Genomic DNA, 25583 nt, shown 5'->3' with positions numbered 1-25583 from the left:
GGTTCCCTCAATTGAGGATTGCACCATCTGGGAAACAATCTTTGCTGCAGTCAACATTAGAATACATGGTAGCCCAACCATATCAGTTATTCCTGAAGTATTGAAACAGATACAGAATGAGTAAGGGACAGGACCTGCCTTGGACTTAGGGATGAAACGTATGGGTAATTTTGACAAAGTCTTAGCAATTATGCTGATCAACATTAAGGGGGAAGCAGGAGCGGTGGCTATACAGCAATGCCTAGGGGAAACACTTCCTAGGAATCAGGAGCGTGAATTACTAAAACGTATCGAAGACACGTATCTTCACTAGGCAGATATAGTTTGGGAGCCAAACTCAGGAAACCACTTGTGGTGAGTAGTTCTGATTAGGATAGCTCAAAGCAAGAACCCATTTCTTCTCAAAAGAAATGGGATAGTAATAATCAATCTAAAAATAATAATAACAGAAACACTTCACGATCATTGGGTGGGTCTCCCCAACCAGAGTCCTCTGAAAAGACGTACAACCTTAAGAATCATGAAAACATTAGGAAACCTGACAGGTATTAGGATATTGATACAGGTTCCTTTCTTCCTTTCAGGGTTCATCAAAAAACTTGGAGAGGAAAGGATGGTCAGGACAAAAAATTGAAGATCTGCCAAAGGGAAAAAGGGAGACACATCGTACTTCAGATTTCATTATCAAACAGAAAGAGCAACCTAAAGCAAAGACTCAATTAAAAAAGAAGAAAGTAGCCGGCTTAAAAATTAGAAATGCCTAGGTTAATGAGGACTCAGCTTCTGAATGTGGAATGGGTTCTGACGATGCTAAACAGGGCGTCAGAAATAACAATAGCTCGCCAGAACCTGAAGGAATTTCTGGTGGCAGTAGTATTGAATGAATACATCACGGGGAAAACACCTGATACAAGAGTGAGTGTCCCACACCGTCTACACAAAATTAATTTCCAAATAGAGAGGGACATCTCAAGAAAAATTAAAGGTTCCTTTTGGGAAAATTTGACATTTAGATATGATGTCCTGTTAACAGAAAAAGATTGGCAGCATGCATATATAATGGAATGCTCAAAAGGTGAAAGTGTAATTTTGCCTGCTTTCTCCGACCTTGTTCCTGTTTCCTTAAAAGACTCATATGCATGGGAGTGGATGTAAGCACTAGCTCTGGCATTATACCGCAACCATGTAGGGTGGGACGTGGAGTCAAAACACCACAAAATCCCATTTAAAACTACTCCAACTCCATAGAGACAGTATCCTATTAAAAATTAGGCAAAAAAACAGGTCAAAGAAATATTAGACCAACTTGAATACCAAGGTGTGATTGATACTTGCACCTCACCAATGAACAACCCGTTGTTTCCAGTAAAGAAACCAGACAACACATATCATTTGGTTTTGGATTACAGACGCTTGAACACGTGCACAAAAACATTTACAGTTCAGAACGCACATAGTGCCGCATTAATGAATAACATTGTGTGAAAGAAATACAAAACAACACTAGATATCTTGAATGGATTGTTCTGCCAAAATATAGCTCCTTAAAGCCGATATTTGATGGGTTTTTTTGCCCTCCGGAGTCCGTGTCAGTTGTTTCACCTACTCCACGGCTATAAGAACAGCCCTGGGTTATTCTCGGCAAGACTGTCAGAGATATTATAAACTTATGATTAAGAGGCAGTGTCCTATATACATGATATTTATCTGACGGACGATGAATTACCTCAACACTTGTGCATGGTGTACAACATAATTGTTGGTTTTGCCAATATGGGCTACAAATTTAACTTAAAAAAATGTTACATTGCCCATCTCAGTGTCCTATTTTTGGGATATGAGCTGTCTAGGGAATGCAAAAGCCTGGCCGCAATTTTTTTTAGAAAAGTGAGCACTTATCCAGCCTCCAAAGACTCTGAATGGTTTACAATCCATTTTAGGATTTCTACATTTTGGCAGAACATACATTTATGACTACGCAGAAAGAGTCAAACCTTTCCATGACTTAATCAGACCAGATTTAGCAGCAAACAAGTGGACTCAAAAACATACAGACACTCTACGTTCAGTTCAAGCTGACATGATAGAATCAAAACACTTGCAGACATGCATAAATGTCTGCAACCTGGTAATACAGTTGATCCCTGGGTTATCAGGGTATACCTACATCAAGTTTAATGAAGGTGAAACAGTTACGATCGCGTACAAATCTCATTTGTACATGAATGCTGATAATCGAGTTGCAGCTACTGAAAAAGTACTGTCGGCAGTACAGACCACTGGAGGTAGAGAAAGAGCACTAGCATGGTGAAACGCATTATCGTTGCGGCTCTGATACCGACTTTAGAAGGGGTAACAAAAGCCAGCATTTCCAATGGGCTAATTCTCTCACCTCACCAGATGTAGAATACAGATATGATCCTACACTGAAAACTCATGCATTCCTGCAGTGTGAACAAGAATACCCTCTCCTGAATGAAATCTTGCCTCTAGATCAGTATGAATACATCATTTGCACTGATGGTTCTGCCCAACCGGCTATTGAAAGCAAACAGCAATATAGCGCCGCATGTGCTATAGTGAAAGGTCGAATGCGGGATGGCAAGCTCCATCCTAGCAATACGACTATGCAATCTCTGGGAGATTGTACAGGGCAGCTGGCAGAATTGAAAAGCCCTGATGCTAACACTACAGTATACAGATAGGAATTCCTGACCCTAATTGTGTGCGATTTGTTTTACTGTGTGCAATCTTACAATGAATATCTTCACTACTGGGGCCAGAATGGGTTCAGAGACTCCAAGGGTTGCACAATAAAACATAAATTATTATGTGAACAAGTGGCAAAGCTGAAAGCATGCCTGCCAGAGGCTCAAGTTATTTACACCTTGAGTCATCAGTGTGTTGGCATACACATTGAAAGGAATTCACTGGCTGGTGAAGCCGCCAAGGCAACCTTGCGAACTGTTGCTGTTGCCGCAATCACTCCTTAACACACGAGAATAAACAGAGAAATACTAGTACCTATCAATGCCACAAAGTAAGATTCTGCCATCCTGCCAAAAGGCTTTCCACTCAAGTACTCCTACAAGTTAGATGTGCATAACACACCGTATGCTCAAATTCCAGGAGTGTGGGATAGAGTCATAACAAACAAAGATCGCAGATTGGGTTTAATACCAGCTTCACACGAGGGTCTGGAATCTGCACATGCTGGAGTCACTGCCAAAATGTCTTTATTGAAGCAGCGTTACTGGTGGTCGGGGCTGACAAAACAAAGGACTATGTCCTGACATGCGACATTTGTCAGCAGATAAAGGGTTCCGCCATTCACAAGCCACCACAAAAGCCTTTACTGATTTCAGACAGACCTCCTGCATTTGTCTATTTGGACCACTGCGGCCCCTTAAATTCTGATGGGGCTTACAAGTACATCTTGGTGGCAGTCGAGTCATGCTCTAGATTCCTATGGGTTTGTCCCCAGTGCTCGTCTGATGCTCAAACTGTTGAGAAGGATTTACAAGTCTTCATCGGAACATACAAAATTGGCACGTTACATTTCGACCATGGCCCTGCGCTTAGCTCTCGGGCTTACAAAGGAGCAATAGAAGCTATGGGCGTGGCTTTGCAGTTCTCCTCCCCTACCACCCTGAGGGAAATTTGGTGGTGGAGAGGAAAAACCGGGACCTGAAGCAAACCTTAACAGCAAGGGTATTAGAGTGGGTGGTACATGGGTCAATCACCTATATATGCAGTCCGGAGGGCACTTAACAACATGCCAAGAAATTTCTTGGGCGGTCGTACCCCTTATGAAATCTCGTTTGGGACAAGAATGTGGGTACCTGATCTCGATTGTCCCAGCACAGTGGCGGATGCAAAACTATTTGAATTGAATGACCATTTGGCTGTTGTACAGGAACTCAATGAATTCCAAGGGTTACAAAGCAACGTGCAAGTCAAACGCACCGCCACTGTTGAAGTGAAACCAGTTCCAGCAAGACTTGCCTGGGTCCTGAAGATTGGGGAGCTGGTCAGGAAAAAAATTGTGGACAGAAGAGAGTTTAGTCCATCTTATAGAACAGCTGTACCTGTCCTAGCGGTAGTGGAAACGAGAACAGTACTTCTTCCGCCTCTTGATGGCAAAAAATAATAAAGATTTGTCTCCATTGATCTGACCAAACTGCATCATGTTGCCGATTCTCAACAGTAGGCCATGTAGGGCCCTGAGTAGCCGCAGACCTCCTCTTGCTACTATGCAGGAAGTTCAGATGGAAAGACTAATAACCTTTCAAAACGCCACTACACAATATGAAGGAGTAACGAATAATGGAGTACAAATCACACAAGTGGAAATTGAAAAACATCAAGAAAACACAACAATGCAAGTTGCAATTCGGCCTAACAATGATGTCTACATTAATGTGCCTTCAAACAACACATCTGCCAGTTCTACAAAACCTGCGACGCTACCAAAGATAGATCGAACTGCATCTGGCTACTTCCTCAACTTCGATGATTTCTCTTCAGATTCAACTGAATCTAATCAAACGCCACCCATTTCAAAGAAAGTGAAATTTCTACAATTCTGTCTTTTGCTCAAAAAGACTTACTTAGTGCCACCTTGGTTGCATATTTGGTTTGCAAAAAGGATAGTATACCTGTTAATTTGGATTGGCCTAGTGACTGTCTTTTTTCTGCTTCTGAACGGACATTATCTCCCAGAACGCTCGGCATTACAATCCGTGAACTTGGTCCTGAAACCACATACGTCATCACACCGTGAACAGAGAGACTTGACCCTGATGAACATTACAGCAATTCCAATACTTGATGGCATTGTTTGCGATAACATTTCATATGATATATATGGCCCCAATGAACATTTGAAAATTCCATATTTTTTTTAAATTTCTTTAAATGATTTCCTTACCCCCAGTAAACTGTCTGATGATTGGGACATTGAAACTGTAAATACTATGCTTACAGATTTAGAACAGTCTGCTGCATTTTGTTATAGGTAATTGTATGTAGATACAACTGACTACGATACCATGTTTTGTTACCTGCATTATGGTCATCATGTTTTGCATAGAGCAAGTGTACCATGCACTGCTAATGTGTACTGCCAATGGAAACATTACCGAACACCACCAAAAGGTAGTTCTGCCAAATTCACACAGAAATCTGCATACTTTTCAGGGTTCAATACATCAGACCTAGACTCAGTTGTTTTACAAACTTGCACACACTAATGCAACTGCAAAGAAAATTATGCTGACCAATACTAAACTGATATATTCAGCACCTTTTAGCTCCCAACTGTTTGTGAGTGGCATGTCCAGGGATCTGAGGCTTTATTCAGAGCTTGTCTCATACCATTACAGATGATTTTCCTGAATAGAACAGTGCAACAGACTACCTGTTACAGGTTTACAAACATTAAAGACCTGAAAACACCAAGCATCCCCTCACCCACACCTATTAAGATTTTCACAAATAACACACTAACAAATGAGGGGACACATGATACGAGTAAATACAATTCATTATCACCCGGTTGGAGGGGTTGTTTGGTTTGGCCTGTAGACACAAATAGGTGTAACTCAAGTTTCAAGGGTAGCACAGAAGGGTTAAGTATCGATAGGCCTGACCCACACTATGTACACACAGAAGACCTAGGGGTAGTGGAAGTTGTGCCCAGATTGGCTAAAGACCTCGACACTATCACAAGTGAAACAACACTTGTCCCTTCTGTCAGACAACATGGATCTTAGGGATTTCTTGATAGGTCCCAAGAAAACATGTAGGAAACACTTCCTATATACCATCTACAATGAGGTTTGGACAGACTCCCAACAAGAAGCTGCAGAGATACTTTGTGAAATCGATAGGATTAACCTAGAAAAGTCTTAGCTGTGGTAGACAACTGCATGACAACATTCTCGTCTCATATATATTCACTGGGCAGCATTGTGTGCTCATCTATCAACATAATGGAACAAGATTTGTCTATTCTACAACAACGGTCAATATCAGCTACGAGCCATTATGCTTTTAAGCTGGATGCTTCTATCATTGCCTTCTAGCCACGTTCCATGGCAATACATTAAAGGCACAAATCTGTTTTCGGCTAACAATCTGACCGACAGACAATTGAGCATGGCATGCAGAGATTCGAAGTACACCATGTGGCTCATTGAAAAACTAGAGAACTTACCTTGCATTGTAGCAGAGTGACTACCTACTGAATGGTTAATCCATGGCTATATCACACTGCCAATAATGGCATTCCAATTCCAGTACTGCCTGAAATATTACCCAGTAGGCAGGTATGAAGCATTGGGCAAAGGGTACATAAGAGAAACTGGTAGTTACCATACACATATAGGTGCAGGAACAAGGAAAATGACGTTTTCTTGAATGGTTCAAACTGCGAAAAGTCCTTAAGGGGGTCTTTAGTGTGTTAAACAATGTCGCTGCATGGAGCATGTAATGTGTCAATAGCAACCTTGTCCTGCTACCTAAAGGGATCACCTGCTGCTGTAATTCCTCCAGTTTTTGAGTTACTTTCCAATGGGAGTTACTTGATGCTGAATGACCAAGGATGTTGTGGTATGACACCTGGCATTACTTATCTAGTGACCATCAACTCCAAGGTTATTTGTTGTAAGCAAGTATTGTTTCCCCCAGAACTCACAGCTAGGGAGGCACAACTGTGGCCTTCATTGAATGTACCCAACATAGGGTTTGATTTTCTGAGCAGACAGAAAGCCATGCTGTTTCAGCTTAATATGGCCCTAACTTCAGCCAGAGGGAACTTTGATCTCAAGTGACAAGGTCCTCGGCAGAGGTACAGGCTCTGGTCTCTCCGAGCTTCCCTCTCCATTTCGGAGATATGGTCCATCGTATGTGTCTTTAACATGTCTGACATGAATGGGATAAAACACTTATTTAAGAGCATTGGATTAGGTCTATTAACCACCTTTCAAACCATTTTCGGAGTGATTCCATTGTTTATACACTCTGCACTTGGAAGTGTTTTTGGAGGGCTTCCTTTTGTCCTGCTTTCAATAGCAGGCATCTTGATTTTAATTCTATTGGTTCGCAATGGATGTCAACATCACTCGAGAAATGGAGAGAACACTGCTGTAGTGATGCTGTCGTGGGCGATTGGTGTTCTTCGTAGGTATACCTCTGCTACGAGAGCTGAGTGGGCATTGGTTCCTGTCTTTCAGACAGGCCTGGCTTGACTGCATTCTGCCAGTATTGCGCTACCTCTTTTGTGGATGCTAACGTATGTTGGACCTCTGTCTGACACTTCCATCTGTTGCGCCGTGGGACACAGACATGCTCCTGGCGCCTTTGCGAGCTCATGTGCACAGTTGTCCACAGCATATTCCTATGTTGATGATGGTGCTCCTAGAGCCTCCATGGGACACTTCAGCTCCTGTTGAAATGGAAATCGGCTCCACCACGGATATGCACGCATCAGTCTCAGGCACAAAGGCATTGAATTCTTCTCCGATGGCTGCCGTGGGAACTAGTGATGACAACCTCTGCTCCCTTGATATCATACTGGAGGTACTAGAAGGACTGACTCATGCGGATGAAATGTTCAGTGATGTTGAGTCTTTAATGCAGGATTCTTAAACAATCTGGCCTCTCCTGTGTTGGGAACCATTTGGGAACCTTTTAAACATGTACCTAATTGAAGGTCGAATTGACTTTGTTTTTCTTCTCTGCTCTAACTGAACAAAGTGGCTTTCAAGGTGCTCAGAAAAACAATGACAATATATATTCAGACATATAAAGGACCTTTTTATGAACGCTTTTTAGGGAAGAATGCTTTCACTATAGACCTTCCTTTTATAGATATTTTTAAAGAATGTTTTAAGTGCTTTTTCGTATATTGTTATGTACACGATTATAAGGCCTTTTTTGACTTTGCTATCTTTACCTAGGCTGACCGTATTAACCTTTTGGTGAGGAGCGGGGTCATGTTCTTTAGGATAGTCCCATCATGTACATACCAATTACATACATTGTCTCCATCCACATGACATAACAGTCTTAAACACAGGTGACCTTTTACCTGGTAGTCTACTTCTGTCTCATCAACAACCAGGCTCTCTGTATCCTATCTTAATCCCTGTACCTGTCGTACATAAACATGTCCCCAGGCACAGTAGATTTACCCTGTATAAGGGTCATCACTTTTTTCATCCATGGCCAACAGCTGGCTGTGCATGAGTGCTTTTGTTTAGAAAAGGATTAGCAAAGGATTAGTGAATGTTTTAAAAACATATTGATTCTGTTAAAACCCTGGAGTGACCACTTTAGTATAAAAGACCCTCACTCCCCTTTACAAGACAGAGGAAAATTCCTTCCAGGCTGAACCGAGGCTCTGCAGGCTGATCCTTCGACCAGAAGAGACCTGACATCCCTTGCGGGGCACCATCCTTGATGCAGAGATGGGGTCCTTCATTCAGAACCATCAGGTGAGGGGTTTGCATGTCCCAGGGGGATTCTTGGCTCCATTAGGATATATCTTAGCACTTACATACACATGCTTCACCTACATATCTGGGCTAGGTATATTTAGGTAGGCTACGCATCATAGGAGTAAGCCAATGCTATTGTTTTATATAATCTATTTTTACTCATCTTATTAGCACTATGGTAAAAATGTATCTGCTATTAACGTACTGGTGCTAATGATCACATTTGTCTACTCCTATCGTTTGATTGTTGCAGCGAATATGTTTCATACTAGACTGACGCTTGAACAATAAATTTTTATTGAAACGATCCATTCGTCATTCTATGTGTATTCTGAGAAAAGTAAGTATAAGTGACTGAGCGAAAGATACTGTATTGTTTTCCATGATACCTGAGGAATCAGAGTTGTCATGTTTAGTGGTTGCCAGAAACTACCTACACCACTGTAGAATACAGGTGGATGGTAGTGGCACTGTAAAGCTAGCTGGTCTAACGACTGACACCCTGTGGGGGAGTCCAGAGTCTGTCTGCACACCAAGCTCTCAGTTTAGGTCACCCAAAACGCGCAAGTCTTGGGTGGTCCTGGGAACTACACAATACTAGGAGATTCCTCATTTCTACTAACCCAGAGTACAGAACTCCACTCCACCAGTTGAGTTAATGAAGTTTTGCCTACTCCGCTCTACATTGAGAACGCGGAGTTTAGGCAAAACTCCGACTCCGTAGCGGAGTTAGCCAGCCCTTCCACCCTCCCTAATTTATTTATGACAAAAAAGGCACTTACCTGCTGTGGCATCTCTGGACTGCCTCCTTGTCAGGGACTGTCCGGGACTATGTGGGGAACACAGTCAGGAACTTGGACACGGACTGGGAACTGGGTAGAAGACGTACACAGAAAGGAGGAGTACAGTGCTGCCCAGGATCATACAGGGAGTCAGAGGAGAAAAAGGGATCCAAAGGGGAAGCCTGTACAAGTGAACAAGATTGGTAATACTCAGAAAGGAAGGGCACTCACAAGGCAATTTAGCATTCGGACTAACTACACCCAGACGGACGTGCAAGACATATATATAATACAACATTAACAATTAAGGGGGTGTGGGGTAAAGCACTCAGGAGCTCCACATGGTAATACTGAAGCTCAGTAAGTTTCTTACCCGCAATTGCTGTTACAGATACTGACTGCAAATACCCACATGTAGGATATGCATGCAAAGGCAGGGTCTGTGGAGCTTATACCTATAGTGATGTTATAAATGTAACTCAAAGACAAAACTCACAGTGAACAAGAAACACCACCTAGGTAGTCAGCTGAGCCCACGGATCCTGGCGATCAAACAGGAACGCGCAAGGCAGTAACAGCAAAGGGGTCAAACTAAACACAAGCACAATAGACAAGGAGCTAGAAAGGAGGAGTGCTTAACAGGAAAGGTAGGAAATGACAGGGCACACTTGGTAGAAAGCAGGTAACAAACATACAAGTTAACAGAAGTAAGACAGCAGTATGGAAAGGCAGCAAACTAGAACTGGAACCAAGGAAATGGGAAGCAAGGCAGGGACTGGAAACGGATATACAGAAGGGGAGGCTACAAGGGTATACTAGAATAGTGCAGGTTAAGGAATCAAGAAAACAAAGTAGCATAGAAGGCAATGCTGGGGCAGGAACAAGAAGTGAGCTAAGGCTCAGGAGTCAAGGCAGCACTGCAGACAGTGCTGGTTCAGGAACAGGGAACTACCAAAGCTTCAGGGTTCAAGGTAGCACTGCAGGCAGTGCTAGTTCAGGAACAGGGGAATTACTAGAGCTCAGGAGTCAAGGTAGCACTGCAGGCAATACTGGTTCAAGGAAACAGGACATAGCTACAGCTCAGGAAACAAGGTGTCAAGAGAGCACTGCAAGCAGTGCAAATCAGGAACAAGAAATAGCTAAGCCCAGGAACAAAGAATAACTATAGCTCAGGAACTTAGGAAACAAGGTAGCACTGCAGGCAGTGCTAATTCAGGAGAAGGGAAACTGCTGCAGTTCAGGAACAAGGAATACTAAGGCTGTGGGGTCAGAGTAGCACTGCAGGCAGTGCTAATTCAGTAACAGGGTAAACAGCAGCAGGTCAGGAACAAGGCATAACAAAAGCTCAGGAAACACTGGAAACAAGAATAGCAAAAGCTCAGGGAACTCTGGAACCAAGGATTGGTCTCATCGGTAAACAGCTACAATGACCAACCTTTGCCTGAAGGGAGCTGGGGCTTAAAAGAGCTCACAGTAATCACATGCAGCTGGTGTGAGCAGGCTAGCAGCAGCCAGCCACAGGTGAGCTGAATTCCTCCACCCATCCGTGGCCTGCAGGGGTGGAGACAAAGCAGTGAGCAGAGAATTCTGGGTAATGGAGTTTCAGGCATGAGTAGGCTGGCTTTAAGTCTAAGCAGGCTGGCTTTCACAAAACCCGGCATGGATTGGGAATGGATGTCAATTCCCAAATAGTGTCCAAATGGCTGGAAGTCAAGATATGCATCCAAGGGAGTGTCAGGAAGCATATTAGAACACTGGAGCGCCCCACAATTCGGCCCCCTGGTGGTGGGTACGAGAGCACAGAGAGCGAATCGTGACACTCCTCTTCACCGTGGTCTCTCTCTCCTCCTCGTCCAACTCCACCTGGGCTTAATTTCTACCTTTTTTCTTTCTGAGCAATGGGGGCCCCTCCCCCTCCTCACCTCTACCCCTCCTCCCTGCCTCTCTTTCCCCAAAGATACCCCCAAACCCTTACCCATCCTTAGGCAGCCAGGCTTGGCATGGGTGACAGCATCAAAGACCCAGGAACTCCTTCTCCCTCCCCCCTAAGTCCTCAGTCTGAGCGCAAGACCCCCATCGAATTCTTTTTTTTCCTTTTTTTATCTTTTCTCCCTCCGCCATCCTTTTTTTCCTTTCCCCCTCCTTGTTTTTCAGCTGCTTAGTTCTTGCTCTCTGTGATTATTCATCATCCTCTCCTTTCATCTGTTTGACCACCCATATTCTTTTTTTTCTGCCTTATTCTTGACTCTTTGACTAAGATCCCCCCTTCAATTCATCCAAATATTCCTGTGCCTGCACCTCTGAGAAGAAGCTTCTTATGTGCCCCTTGAAAACAACTTTCAATTTCACTGGGTTTTGCAGGTATGCCTCAGCCCCTAGCTTCGGAAAAGGAGAAAATATCAATCTTAAACGCCACCGCTGCTCACTGGCATGGCAAAGACTGGCCGAGCGAAAAACAAGACTCCCTCCGACTTTCTTTGAGAGTTGGGACGTGCCAGATCATGAGTGCTCGTATTAGCAAAAAATTGCCAAAGTACACCAAAACCACCCAAGGGAATGCATTATTGCCGGTTTGTTGTTTCTTGAGGGTGAGGGGGATTCCATGTGCCCTCTGGATTTCTTTCTCCCTGTCCCACCCCATAAGCTCTGGGAAGGCGCCTTTAAGGAGCCAAATACAAAGTCCCTAGGGTCTCCTCCTTTGAAACTTTCGGGGATGCCCAACAGTCTCAGGTTGTTCCTCCTTTGTCTGTTCTCCTGACCCTCAGGCTTCAACATCATGTCAGAAAGTTTGGGGTCCTGAGATATATGCAAAGTTTTTAATTTCGCCACCTCGGCTGCTTCAGGGGTTTTGTGCACGCTTCCACCATAGTCATCCTATCAGAGATCTCAGAGCAGGTTTTACTTATTTTCCTGACAGCGCTTGTAGTTTTTTTTTAGGCCAGCCTAGCATTCTGGTTATCATTCCTAACCTCCTCCTGCATCTGTTTGATGGCAGCCAGTATAACAGAGGATGATGGTTCACTAGTGTCACTAGGCACTGTTCCTGAACATGTATTTAAGCGTAGCAGTTTGCCTGATTTTGGCCTCTCCTCTCCACTCCTTTGTTGATCAAGTAGCAGGATTGACGAGTAGTCCCATCTCAGCCTCCATGTGACCCTTACGGTGTGAGACTTCGTGCCGGGCGTCTGAGTTCTTGCCTCTTTCCGCGTGTTTAATTTCCCAGGCTCATAGATCTGACAAAAGACTTGTCCAGGGACTCACAGATGAATGAGCACAACAATGTGAGTGTTGAGTATTGTAAGTCTGGCATTGAGGAGTCAAAATCATCAGTGAGGGAGAACATTTCTCTCCACCCCCTACTGGTTCCGGAGAGGAGCGCCCCTTTGCATCCTCCAAAGAGCCAGATTCTTAGAAAATGGTGCTTACAGATGCTAGGAAGCTTGCAGGGGGCCCTCCAACCCTTCGGGTCCTACCTGCTCAGTGAACACAGTGTTAGAGAGTACATTTTCAGAAGATAAGTCACTCACTGGAGTCACAATTGAACTGATTACCTGAGCCTTACTCTAAGATTCTCATTCAGGAGGGAATTAATCCTTACAGCCTCATCTGACTGTGCAGAAGCAGCTGAAGTAGTAAACAGGGGAACGGCAGTAATCCTCTCTTGATTCTACAAGTCCTTAGTATGCATAAATGGAAATATGACTGAGATCGCCGATTGCCCTTCAGTGGTTGCAATGCTGATTCCTCCACAGCTTGGCTTTTGACTGACCTTTCCTCCAATGCCGGTTGTATCACCACATCTCCTTCTGCCCCTCCCCTCTTTGCTGGTCTCTCGGGAGTGCTCTGGGTGAGTGGACATCTTAGAGCAACCAGCTGGAAGCGAGGCTGAGGTCGCCACTGCAGCAGGAATTTTGGTCCTGAGCGTTTTCGCTCCTCTGCCTGCCATCGGTCTAGGAAGTCTTGCAAACAAGGTAAGCAGTTTGGTGGGCGGCTCAGGGAACGTCAGTTCCTGTGCACTATCGGGAAAACCAGAACGATGAGTACCAAACTGCTCTGTCTGACTGCGTTTCGGTTCAGGTTCCCACCACTCAATTGATCAGGGTTGTTTCAGGGGATGTGAATGTGCCGTCACTGATACGGCATTACAGCAAGTTGAGTCGGGGTCCACATACATCCCTGCACCAGGAGCACCACAGAACAAGGAGTGTGGAGGGGAGACGAGACTGCGGGCAATTTACTTGGACGCCATCTTGCCTCCACTCTATGGTACCACCTACACAGTCCTAATGCAGATAAACTCAAACATGACTGGGTAGGCAAGGTTATACATAGCAGCTGAGCCACACAGCCACTCCCCGGAGATGTGTTTCCAACACACAAATGCAGAGCGGAATTTCTGATGTGCAAATTACTTACCTGCACCATTCTTAAGACATGGGCAGACCTAGAAGAAGGGAGATATGCCTTTGCTCACCTCAACATCCTTGACATGACCCTGAGTGTAGGGTCGATCTATGTCCCCTTAGGGACCAAAAGGACTTTCATCCTTCATTTCAACCACACCCATCTTGCTGGATGTGGATGCTGAATTAGACGAAGCTGGCCTGTTAGACAAGGCTGCCAATGAGGGCAGGGCAATCCTGCAAGTCATCTGGGTAGTTCCATGGCTTCATTGGCATCTGGCACCTTCTTTACCCAACCGACAAGTCATATATATACCTAATGCCGGTACATAATGCCGGTACATGGTACCCAGTCTAGGCAAGACTAATTCCTTATCTCTCAATCCCTTACACCGACAGTGTTAGCTGTCCACATCCTAGATGGCTCACTCACCGACCATTCCTCAACCAGCTGTCTGCTAAATCTAGGACTGAGAAGGCCAATTCGAAAGCCTTGGAAGTTCAACACCTCCTATTATAAGATGCCCAAAAGGAAAACACTCCTCTAATCTCTTCTTAAAACCTATCTAACTGACAATAAAGGTTCTGTCACATTTGCAAGGATGCTCTGGGCAGCAGCAAAGGCCATTACCAGGGGTCAACTCAAGTGTGACACAGCCTTCCATAATAAGCAATGGGTTACACAAAAGGCCTCCCTGGAAATGGAAATTCAGGATCAGACCTGGTCATATTATTCACATTCCACCTATTCCATTCGACAACAGTTGGAGAAGGCACACATTGACCTTAATGGCCTTTTCACCTCAAGGTGAAACATGTACTTCACAACCTCAGATACTGTCCCTATGAACAGGAGAAAAAAAGCTGTCAGACTCCGCTCCAGCAACATAATGGCAGTCTTTTCCATTTTGGCTATTAAAGACCGAACCAGCTGTCTCATCACCGACCCCCAAGGGATAGCGGATACCTTTGCGGCATACTGTAGATGCCTCTACATTTTGGAAACAACCACCAATGAGACCCACATCAACAAGTTCAGTCCCCCCTTCAGTTAAATGATAAAGGGCAAGCACTACTCTCCGGAGTGATACCCAGAGAGGAAATTGTGCAAGCCATCTCTGCTGCTCCTTACAGCAGAGCTACTGGGGAAGATGGCTTTCCTGAGTGCTTCTAATAAATGAACCTCAACAGATGTGGCAAAGTCTCTCAAGGAGGTCTACAAGGAAGCAGAGGAGGCAGGTGGTTTAGGACCGATTTCCAACAAGGCCCTCATAACTGTGTTACCCAAACCAGGTAAGGTTAACTATAGTGTTTAAGGCAGCATCCTATAAAAAAATCATCTGCATATTAGCTGATAAACTGGACACTTATCAGCAGGAATGGGTGACATTCTTGACTGGTGATCAATGACTGGGGTAATGGTGAGTGAGAGGTCCATTAATCCTTGAATTACACCCCTCAGAGACAGCCACTAGAGACTTCTACACATATGTCCTTATGGCTTAACCCCTCAACAGTGGTGATCATTAGTCCCCTCCTCTGGGATAGTAATAGCACCCTCATCAGAATGATCGCCTAAGTCCCCAGACTCTCCACAGATTCCTCCCATTCAAAGGGATGTACAATGTAGTCTGCCCCAGGCATCCCACTCCCTCTTTTCCTCCACTTATATTTCTTCCACAGAAGCCCTACCTACGGCCCCCTCCCTTCCTCCCCATTGCCTTCATTGCCCTTCTAGCCACACCCAACCCATCCCTCTTTCCTCCGTCTCTCTCATCCTTCCCAGTCACTGCCCCTCTTCCTCTAATTAGAGATTGTATTTGAGTTGCAATGTTGGGGGCATGGATGAGATAATTCCCCAGATAATATTACGGTTGTGTTTTACAATACCCCACAGCACTGTTCAGCTGTGCATTTATTTTTTACCTTTCACATTTTGAAATTTAAATACAGACTTTAAAAAAAGTATCAAAGGAGAGAAGATCATGGCAGGAAAGAGATAATATCTGTGGAACAGATAAGTGTGCTGAAAATCAAAGATAAGCCTCAGCACTTAAGGTCAGCTATATAATCTCTCTCAATTACTTTAACCAGAACTGGAGCATGAAAACACCCACTGCCACTTATGCTGAATTCTATGAGTCTATTATGAAGTATATAGATCAAAAAAATGTTTTTTTCTCTTGTTCATTTAGATACTCAATTTCATCTTCATAATACTAGGAGTTCTTTGTATGCAACAAACTAAGTAATTTTTCTGCTATCAATTATTTCAGATGGCTCTCAGGATAGTCTTAATATAGATTTTTTAGTTTTAACTCTGTTTTTATTATTGTTAATGCCATCAACAAAAAGGTCATCTTATGACAGTATCACCATCTCTTGTACCCCGTATCATATTTAAGACATTCTCCAGAACAATCCCCCATCTACATTTAGCCGATCTCTTCAGCTTTGGTACACATAATATTTGTGGGATACAGCTTATATTAAAGAAAAAGCTAACAAAAATAAAAATGAAAATAACATCAAAATTCAAACAAAAAACCCCTCTCTCCCCTCCCTCCTCCCCCTCCTCTGGCATTGGTGTTGTCTATTGCTCATCTGATTCTGTCTTGACTCCTTCTTCCTAGCTTCAGGATTCATAGTGTTTCCTGGGGTTCTCCTGTACTTCTTATCTTGGGCATGTAATTTCATGAAATTCCGCTGATAAGAGGGCAAGAAGTGGTTTCCAAATGTCTTTAAATGTCTCCTCAGTATTTGTCATTGAGGTATGTATCCATTCCATCCCCAAGGTATACATTCTGTGGAGCCAACCTATATATGTGGGCTTTACTCGTGTTCCCAGTGTGTCAAAATATTCTGAAGTGCTGCCCCTAGTGCCAGACCCATTTGGTTCTCATTGCAAGACTTCAATGGGAACAATAAGGGATTAGGAAGCCCTAGGACAGTGTACGTCGGGAGCTGTGTGATCTGTGTGTCAAACCTTAAATCTATTTCATCTAATATTGTGGACCAATGCGTTGCTATATGTGAACAATCCCATAATAAATACAATAATGCTCCTTCCTCCTCACACCCTCTCCAGCACTTTGGGCTACGATTTGAATTTCCTTTATTGAGACGCACTGGGGTTAAATACCAATATATAGCTGTGTGATTAGCCCTGTAGTATATTTCTCCTCATTCTTTCTTTGATAATTTTCTAGCTAATAATTTTTCCCATCTTCTCTGACTAGTAGCAGAATGTAGAGGGGCTGTCTGTCATAGCATATTAGACTGGTCAATTTGTTGCGGAACCTAGAACTAATTGCAATACAATTTCTGTGAGTGGATTCGTATTGAAATTATTCCGTAGAAAACAATGGTGAAAAGTCTACCACTCTATCATGATGCGTTAATCCAATATGGCAGATTTTTCAAAATGGCTGCCCATTATTTGAGATATAGGGTATAACTGTTTATATGCCCATGTGTGGCATCATTTTATAGGTTTTTAGGGACGGGAAAGTCAAAAATAACATCACATTTTTTTTCTGATGACCATAATATCAAATAATCGCAAAATATGTCAAATAGACAAAGTTTGTATAATTTTTTTGTTGACTTACATTAGAAAGTGTGAAGGAACGTAAATATTACAATTAACTTTTGAAATAAAAAGTTTGCTATTGTTTGTGTTTTGTTTTGTAACTTTGCTGTTCTTGTTTTTTTTGTTAATCAAAAATGTTTCATTTATGTGTTACAGGTTTTTGCGAGTTGCTGTGAGATACAGTGAAAATGGAGGTAGAAAAGTGTTTCATTTGTGATGTGGTGTTTGCAGAAGATGACGATGTATCTGTACTCACTGAAAGAGGAGTGACTGGAATTAAAAAAACATGCAAGGAAAGAAAAATATCTAAATTTCACGTTTGTGTTGGGCAGAAAGTTCACAAGATATGTAGAGCGCATTTTGTTAACTTGAAAACTCAGTTCCAGGAGAAAGAATCAGATCCCACAACTTCTCGTGTTCTACGTTTCTGAGTTTGCCCACTAACATCTGTCCTGTCCTGTCTCCCCCTATACAGTAGGAATATTTTAGCCGTAAAGTCACATATTCAGCCCTGTCGAGGTCTAACCCTGCTAATAGCATCCTTGCCACCGTAAGCTTCCACCATACCCTTCGCTCGCCTGTTTGCCTATGCACCTGTTGCAATTCTAGGACTTGTGTCAAAAGTTGGACTCTTTTTTCTTTCTGTTCCTTATTCTCAACTGCCGTAATTGCAATTATCCCCCCCTAACCACTACCTTCATGGTCTACCACAGTATAGCTATATAGATGTCTGGAGCGTCATTTATCTCTAAATACACTTTCAAGCATTTAGTGAGCTGTTTCATCACCGTGTCTTTATGTAGTAAGCTTTCTCTTAATATCCACCCCCCTGAGTATCTCCGTTGTGCAGGTAACTGCAGGGATACAGTCACTGCAGCATGGTCTGAAAGCGCTATGCTTGTTTCTTTCAATAATTTGTTCAGCCCAGCTGTACCCAATATGTAATCCAGCCGGCCATATGTAGCATGAACATGAGAAAAGAACAAATACTGAGAAGATTGAGAGTATTTGTCCCCCCACAGGTCCATCAGTCACATGGAACTAAGCCATCTAATCCCATCTCATGAGATCTCACCCCCTTGTGTGTAACAACTCCTGATCTGTCTTTGGCTGCCTCCATGACTATATTTAAGTCTCCCCTGATTAATGTCATGCGGGTTTGACTAGTCAAGACCTTAGAGGGAGCCAATTTCAAAAACTCTTCTTGGCCCACATTGGGGCCATAGACCAACCCAATCGCTATGGTGTGTCCCTCCACAAGCAATGTGTATGCCAAAAGCCTCCCCTTAATTTCTGCTATTTTGTCTCTCATGTCTCCTCGAATTCGTCTACCAATAAGGATTGCCACTCCTGCTTTCTTGTCTGATGTGGATGAAAAGAATTGATGGAGAAAGACTCTCGACCGCAGCCAGTGCCAATCCTTGGGTATTAACTGGGTCTCTTTAAGGAGGCACACATCTGCTTCTGATTTCTCCAGACATGAAAGGATAGCTTTCCTTTTTGTGGGGTTATGAAGCCCTTTCAGATTAAGCGTAAAGGCTTTCAAGGTATGAAACAACATATCATGCAGGTAAAAATATTGCAATCCAGAGATATTTCTGCAACCAAGGCCTCTTCTCCGTCTCCCACCCTCCTTACATACCTCCTCCCCAACTCTGCCAGTAGATCTTGTAACCTCTATACCATGGATGCCAGACCCTTCCCTTTCCTTCCCTCCCCACCGTAACCCCAACTGAAATCCCAACAGTTCCCCATATTGTCCAGGACCCACGTGTCCTTGGTGAAAAAAAGTTTTTGGTGCATAGTGTGGTCAAACCCTTATCAGCCTCCCTGCTCCTGGGGAGATCCCCCCGGTCGCCTGGCGGGCCATAGTCAATGCACCTATCTACCTTTTGTCCCCTCAGTCGCCTTCCGGAGGCTTCTTCTTTTAGACAATGACTCTAGCACAGCTTGTCTCTATTGTGCCAACGTAGAAGGATCCGGCTTCCCTACCCAGACCTTAGTACGGCCTCCTCCAATTTTCTGCCAACGTCCCTGTGATATCGAGTGGCCTTCTCCTCCGTTTTGTTCCTGGTCCGTATGTTCAATCCCCAAAATCCAGCAAGCGTCTCACAGTGAATGCAATTCATGAAGTTTGCCATGCCATTTGAATATTAGCCTGAAGGGATGTCCCCAGGAGTATGCCACCCCCTGGCTCTGAAGATATGTTGTTGCTGGTCTCAATTCTCTCCTTTTTTGCAGGTATATTGCAGTGAGATCGTGAAACAATGTGACAGGATGGTCTTGATATTTAAGAGGTTACTTATCCTGGGCATTACGTAGTATCAGCTCTTTCAACTGAAAGACCGGTAAATAAGCTAGAATGTCCAGGGGAGGCGCTGGTGCTCATCTTGGCAGCCCACCCTATGTGCTTGATCTGTTTTGACTTGTAGGTATTGAGTGATATCTGAGCCTTCTTCTTTGGAAGGAACCCTTTTGTGGAGAATGTTATTCCGGTGTGACCGGTTCTCCAAATCTTCTGTGTGTGCCTGTAGGTCGATTTGTTGTGTCTTCAGCCATATCACCTCCTGCTGCAACTGTTCCACTTCTTCCTCCCGAGCTTGGTTTTGTTCCTCAATATCGACCACTCTATCGACTTCTGCATCTACGTCCCTTCTCACTTCTCAGTTCCGATGCTATTTTGCCTTTTAGATTTTGTAAGTCTTCCCGTAGAGTATTAAATATCATCTCTAAGAAGGCCCGGGTGACTTGTGCCATATTAGAATCCATTTCCTGTCCTGGTTGTGGGCTGGGGGACGTGCATCCTTCTCCTCTGGTGTGCACGGAAGGTTTGATCTTTAAGGGTATGATCCTTCTTCCCACCTACCGCAACCATGTTGACGCCTGGTATCTCTTTGTTTTCGCCGCTTTCTGCCCACCAGTATTTTAGTCCTTACTGACGGTGCCATAGAGGTGTATCCTGGGGGGTCCCTTGTCCTCTAGGCTGTGTCACCTGGCTGAGAGATCAAGGTCCTTTTGCATCCTCTTAGTGCCATGATCCACTGCCACGTTCTCTGGTCTTCTCCTTCTATGATTTTTAACATAAGATTGAATTGCCTCTCTCAACTGCTGCAGTTACTTTGCACGCCGCCCCCTTTCTTCAACGTTTGGGCCCAGTTGCTATTCCCCAGGGCCTTTTCCTTCGATTGCTGATGTGTATGTGCCTGTTTCCTTATCTGGGTGCTATTGTGGCTCCCACAACCATCCTATGCGCTCCCAGCTCTACTTTAAACTCCGCCGCTGTAGGCGCCTGCGTGTGCAATCACCTCATCTTCTTGTGGCTCTCTCCACCCCTGTGTCTATGTTTCTGCTTGGGTGGGCTCCGGAGATTCTCTTCCTCTCTGGTCCTCCACTTATGGTCACCGGAGTCGAGCCCTGGGGCATTCTGTGGCCTCATTTGCTGGTTTGCTTTGCTCCTGAATGCCCTGCTAATGTTTAGACCTCCTTCTGGATCTGGGCCCATTTAATGTATTTCATTGGACTCCCAGTGGCCCCAGGGGCATTGTCCCCATGGCATTCCCGCTCTGATGGCTTACTGGCAGGTGCCCGCGTTGTCCGATTCCCTCCGCCCAGCTTACTTTCTCCGTCGTAGGCAGGTACTTCTTATCCTTGGGCCTGGAAAGCTGGGCCTCGCTCCTTCCCCGCCCCCTGCTTAATTGCTCCGTCATAGGCTGGGTACTTCCTCTCCTCGGGGCCTAGAAAGCTGTCACACTCCGCCAGGCAACTCGATCCTGTTCTCCTGATGTTGGGATTCGAGAGTCAGCCTACTCTCTTTCCCCGCTGTTGGCGGTGCCGGCCCAGCATTATGTTCTTGGCATCTACTGTCTCCGCAGCTCGGCAACGCTTCCCTTTGCTTTATACCATAGCCGGGACTGTGCTGCCGCCATATTGATCCGACGTGTGCAATCTCTGGCACCCTAGCTGCTGTGCCTTCTCCATGGGGTCTCTTGTCTTCACTTGCCCTCCGCTGCACTCTAGCTACTCTCCCACTACTTTATGGGGATTTTAGGCATCTTTCTTCGAATGGTAACGGCCCGACGGGCAGATGGGAGCGGGGAGATGAACGAACCGCGTATTACCCGATCGCCATCTTGGCCACGCTCCTTTAATATCAATTTTTTAATTAAGAAAAGTCAAAAGATAGCCTGGATATTGAATGTTCCATAATTGTACAAGTGCAGATTATTTCAGACAATAATTGCCCACGGGATGAAAGGTCTCAGTTTATTTTTGTTTATTGCTGTGAGGATATGGAGAAAATTCTTAGGAAATATATTAAATGTACAAGCATAGTCAGGAATATAAATACCATCTACCACTGCTCTAAAAAAGCCGTTTGGGGACTTTATAATAAAAATTATAATAAGTACCTCTTATTACAGGTTACTGTACCAGGAATGAGGTATAACAGATGGAATATTGATTGCACCAAAATCTGCATGTGTTACTTCTTTTCTGGGTGTTCCCTACAATGTATTGTGCCAAGCATTTTACTACTGTTGCACAGGGATAAAATGTACAGCCTGGTTATTAATCAAGCCAAATGTGGAATGGGCTCCTATTAGCCATCTAAAAGCAGTCTACATGAAAGCCAAATGCATTACTGTCAATACAAACAATAATATAGCCTTATAGCCCGCCGTAGCGAGCTATACCGGCTATTAAAGGCCCGCTGAATCGTTAAAGGCCCGAGCCGAAGGCGAGGGACTTTAACGAAACAGCGGGACTTTAATAGCCATATAGCCCTGCTACGAAGGGCTATAAGGCTATTAGAACATTCTGCCACTAGAGGGCAGAATGTTCTAACAAATTAAACAAAGGGTTCTCGAAGCTCGAGGGGATATAAAGCCCCTCGAACTTCGAGAAGCCTTTGTAGAACATTGGAATGTTGCTCTGCGGGCCTTTACCGGCCGGTAGAAGCAGGGAGCACTCCATTGTATGCAATGGAGCTCCCAACATTCCAATGTTCTAATATCACATTCACTTTTCAGAACCCATCAATGATTGTGTTTCAGAAAGTTTGAAAAGGAAGTATACTGTTTCTCAGCACGACTTTTTCAAGTATTTACAACTACGTGATTTCATCTTTAAACACCAAAGTATTCTACCTCTAGGTCCTAATGATTTTATGGAAATCCTAAAAAAGCCGTTACGGATAGGGACTCTTTATAACTATCTGTTGAATATACAGCAGGACGATATGGGGAAACAGGAGTCTAAAAGGTGCATTAGATTGGTTACCTCTGTAGTACCCTTTCAAGACTCTATTAATACGGCTGCTAAGATCATTTTGTCTGCCAATTTACGATCACAGCATTACAAAACCTTATTTAATCTCTATCATACACCTTCTAAAATGTTGAAATGGGGCAATGCCTATAATGGGAAATGCTTTAGGTGTCAATCGGACATGGTAGATATTGTGCATATTTTTTATGACAGTGTTAAAACCTTTTTTTACATCTATTGAAAAATTTCTGTCACATATTCTAAATTGTGATGTGGTAATCTCTAGAGAGTTGATTATGTTTGGTTTATCTAATGACACTGACTTTTTTTTAGGATACTATACAAATAGATATCTTATATTTATGGCTATGGCCGTAGCTCGCCTATGCATTTCCTCAATGTGGTTGAAATTGGAAGCACCGGTATATGAGATGTGACGGGCAAAACTCTATAATGTTTTTTATTTAGAATATAACCTATATCGTATTAAATCCCTTAGGAAAATGCAAAGGGGGATTAAAATTTGGCAGGCAATGATTGATCATTTGGGCCCACTAGAGTGACTATCTGACCGACTGTTTATGGTTGAATTTTATTTATGTTTATATTTTTTTTAATGCTTTACTCTTTTTTCTTTTTTGTTTGTACAATAAGCTTTAATGTATTGACATCCTTTTGTGCTCTATTGTATTTTATACTTGGCTTTGAACTGAACTAATAAAAATTAAAAAAAATAAAAAAGAAAGTTTGAAAAGGCATGAGAAAATTATTGCTGAACAATGGCTAACACTGTCATGGCAAGACTGCAATTGAAAATCACAACCAGGCCTCTACCTAAAGCACTCTGTTTGATAAACGGATGCAAACAGTTGACTACAAAACATTGCCTCATAAGCATTAGGAATCTTAACACCCCCCAAGGACTTTAGATGGCCGCATCCAAATTGCTGAATTTTAGCCAAGCCTTTAAATTTTGATATTACCCAATTTATTAAAAAGATTTTAGAAAATAATTCTAGTGTTTGCACTACAACACTGTCCTTAAACATCTCTTTGTGCTCATTACATTGTTGGGATGGGCAAAGGGTAAATGTGGTTTAACTTCGAACCACCTGACTGATGGAGTCCATTGCCTATGTCACTTTCCTCTACGTTACTTCCCATTACATAATTTCCCATTGTTTCTGTGGAAAACGCCCAGGGTTTCATCAGTGATGTCACTTCAAAAGGTCCCTTTGGGTATGGCTCATGGTGGCATAATGTAGGCCAGAAGCATGCTATCACATAATGCAAGCCAGCCTCCCTTTGAATTTTATGAAGGTACCCTACAATGCTACTTTTGTCTATGGCCTGTAGATTGAAACCATGGGATCACTGACATAATATCGATGCATACAATATCAGAACACATAAATATCGAAAAAAAGTATTGAAAACAAAAATATTAACTTCCTGTACTTGACTAATAAAACCACAAATTTGAGTACACAAATATTGTTGTTGAAAATATTGATTTTTACTTACATCTAAAACACAACTATCAAAAAGCCTAATGAAAAAAATGAGACAAACAAATCAACAATATGAAAGGCACACTAGTTTTCCAATTAAATTCTTCTAAAACGACAAACACTGCAAGACAAGGAAACTCTGCTGGATTCTCTAACCAGACCTTTGAAGAAAACATATACAGATCTTAACAACTATCTAGCCAAGTAAATAGAATTTATATTTAAACTATAACTGACTCATAAATAAACTTCTAAATGTAAGTTTGCAAATAATTAACAAAACACTCTCAGACTTCTATCTCTTTACATATAATTCCAAACTGAAATCATTATGACTCCGAAACATGATAACATGCCAGAAAAAACACCCATCATAAACCAGCAAAATGATATAATAAAGCAAGAACGCAAAATGTATCAAAAAATGTGAAACTTCCCCACAATATCAAGTAAAAATAAACCTAATGACCACAACCTCTAGAAACTACCAATAAAGAAACATTTAAAATGAAAATGAAACTAACTTTTTTCTCTAGCAACAGAAAAGACAAGAAAAGAAAACCGCTGCTCCACATTACAAGAAGCAAGTTATATTATGTCCTAGAAAGGAAAGCAATTACTAACACACATCAGTTACACAAACAGTCAAGAAAATGCACCAACAGAAAATATTAATTGGAAATGTACCAATTATTCTAATACATTCTATGGGAGGACTACTACAAAATATGATGTTGGAATTAATGTATTAGAGAGCAACAACACACCCCAAAAGTGTTACAAATAGAAGTATGGGAGGCCTGACAGGATATATTAGAGGCATGCACTAGCTCCCAGGAATGCAACTAAAACCCTAAATGAGATATTTCCTAATGTCCCCAAGCACATTACAGGGCAACTACCACCTCTACCCACTTTAAAACATTTAATTGCAAGAAATAAAAAAGCTAACAGTGACATTCCTCCTGCCTTAGAAGATACAAAGACATAGAAAAACCTGAACATTTAACAAAGACTCATAATGAGTAACTTTTCCTTTTGTATGACAATTTAAACAATGGGAAACAAATCATAATATTTTATACAGAAAATAATCTACTAAAACTAAACCATTGCTAAACCTGGATAATGGATGGGACTTTTAAAATTCGTCCCAAACCATTCCCTCAGATATAATTTATACATGCTGAATATCAAAAGACAAAAATCACTTTTATTATGTCCTAAAACCAAGCTAACATGACAGCACTTAATATTAACTCTTAAAACACATAAAACATACTACAACTAACTACTAGCCATAAAACAATAATCATAGAATTTGAACAAGCCATGATTCAAACAAGTTTTTTTAAATTTACTCCCACACCACCATACAGGACTGTTACTATCATTTCAATCAAAACATATAGAACCACCTCCAACAATCTGCACTTAGGGTCTGATTACGATGCCGGTCAGACTAGCTTCCCTGGTCCTGTTGGAGGTGATCTAACTGCCGCTTCTCATCGGAAGAGGTCGGTCTG

Source organism: Lissotriton helveticus, chromosome 12, assembly GCF_964261635.1.
Source record: "Lissotriton helveticus chromosome 12, aLisHel1.1, whole genome shotgun sequence".
Classification (NCBI taxonomy): Eukaryota; Metazoa; Chordata; class Amphibia; order Caudata; family Salamandridae; genus Lissotriton; species Lissotriton helveticus.
This window is presented reverse-complemented; position numbering follows the sequence as displayed.